The 2,336-nt window shown below is 35.2% G+C and overlaps 1 pseudogene; it reads left to right on the forward strand.

Moving 5' to 3' along the window:
• Positions 1-263: 263 nt before the first annotated feature.
• Positions 264-1,903, forward strand: LOC111807048 (exopolygalacturonase-like; annotated as a pseudogene).
• Positions 1,904-2,336: the final 433 nt, after the last annotated feature.

The raw sequence follows: 2,336 nt of genomic DNA on the forward strand, positions 1-2,336 counted from the left end.
TATAAAAATAAGGAAAACACAAGGATAGAAACAATTAGCTTAAAGGAAGTATGCATAACAAAGTTCAATATTTTAGTTATCAATTTATGTTTGGAGGAAGAGAGGGAGGTGGATCTATGACATCTTTTAGTTCCATCCCAACTTGATTCCTATTTTTCAATTTATATTAAATACATAAAATGTTCCAAATCTAAAACAAATTTAATTGTCTCTCACTAGTTTTTAAACAATATACATAACAAAGAAAAGAAAGCAAAGGCAGCATGAGTACAATCCAATCGAGTTTCTTGGCTGCTACAATTTTGATGTTACTATTGTTAGCTCTTACCGTCAATGCTCAATCTAGTGCCGATATTGTTTTTCCTTTGAAAAGATATGGTAACATAGTGTCTGGTACTGACATCACCAAGGTAAATATACAATATGAACATCAATATTATGAATAGTTGAGTTGATCAGTTGTTTGCTATAACTTTTGTTACTTGTGAAATGTAGGCTTTAGCAAATGCATGGAAGGATGCATGCACGTCCAATCGTTCTAGTGCAATTTTTATTTTGAGAGGGATATTTATAGTAAAGCAAGCGAATTTTGAAGGACCTTGTTATAGCCCAATTGACTTTCAACTTGGAGGAACATTGCAGACACCAAAAAAGTATTCAGGGAGATAATTGGATCACTTTTGCCCGTGTTGATAGATTGACATTATCAGGGGAAGGAGTTTTTGATGGCCAAGGAAAGGCAGCTTGGAAAAGGAATGATTGCCACAAACACATAAATTGTGCGGAACTCCCCGTTGTAAGTAATATGTCTTTAGCTTTCCTTCTCAATCTCATGCATCTTGCTGTTTTTTAAAGGGCCTCTTACACGTCTTCACTAATGTTCTGACATTTATAATTTGATAAGTGTTCTTCATTTTCGAGAGGATAATCTTTAAACAATCAAGTGAAAAAGTGAAACTTTTTTGAGTTTGCAATTTCATTGGGTTCTGTCCAAATTTTTAGCTTCATTACCTAGCCTTACAAAATATTATTTGATTATACAAAATGTTTAGAGTTTGAGGTTCAATTTCATCACCAATTCAACCGTTAAGGGAATAACATCACTTGATAGCAAGAACTTCCATATCAACATCCTCGGCTGCAACAACCTCACGTTCCATAATATCAATATAGCTGCACCAGAAAACAGTCCCAACACTGATGGAATACACATCGGTCGATCAAATAAGATCACAATCACAAAGTCCAAAATTGCAACTGGAGATGATTGCATTTCTCTTGGAGATGGAAGCAACCTAATTGAAGTCAGAAACATGACATGCAGGCCAGGACATGGAATAAGCATCGGAAGTCTTGGAAGATACACTAACGAAGAACCTGTTGAAGGTGTCACCGTAATGAACTGCACGTTAGTTAACACCACTAATGGTGTCAGGATCAAAACGTGGCCAGCTTCTTCTGCTAGCGGCACCGCCACCAATATGAACTTTTTGGACATTATAATGGTTAATGTTAGCAACCCTATTCTAATAGACCAAGAGTATTGTCCGTGGAATCAGTGCAATCGGTAGGTATTGATCGCATTCTCGAACTTTTGATTCATTTTTTCATTATAACTTCACAAATAAACCATTTGTTGTCTCCTTTTAATTTTCAGATTCCTTCAAAAATTAAGATTAGTACAGTGAGCTTCAAGAACATTAGAGGGAGTTCTGCAACTCCGCTGGCCATCAAACTTATTTGCAGCCGTCACTTACCATGTGACGATGTAAAAGTAAGCAACAGTAAGCTCACTTACAATGGAATAAAAGGTCCTATTTCCGCCCAATGCGCGAATGTGAAACTCATCATTTCAGGAAGACAGAACCCCAAGATATGCTCCTCTCCTTATGTTGTCCCATGAATTGTTCATTGCCATAGAACTTCAAAATAATAGACAACCTTAATTAAAAAATAAGACATCCTTTATCAATTTGACTCTTATTCTTTTGAATTTCTTTCGTTGTACATTTCGAAATAAATAAGATGGTCAAATGTTTGAAGGAGACTTTGTGTCGCGAACAACCTAATGTTTTTAGTACCTCGACCTTATACAATAAAATGGTTTCAGTCTTGTTTTTCATTTTAGATTTTGATTCGAAATAAGGCACCCTAACTGTAACAACCAGTATTAAAAAAAACTAATCCATTACTCAAGAAAAGAATCTTTAACCAGCCAAAATATCTAACTCCTCTTTCTATTAGTTACTCTAAATAAATCATTTACCATTAGAAATCTTTTAGACAGAATCCATAAGTTAGATCGAATCTCCTAACTATATCCGTCCCCATATCGA

The sequence above is a fragment of the Cucurbita pepo genome, chromosome 12, assembly GCF_057944985.1.
Source record: "Cucurbita pepo subsp. pepo isolate OVF chromosome 12, ASM5794498v1, whole genome shotgun sequence".
NCBI lineage: Eukaryota > Viridiplantae > Streptophyta > Magnoliopsida > Cucurbitales > Cucurbitaceae > Cucurbita > Cucurbita pepo.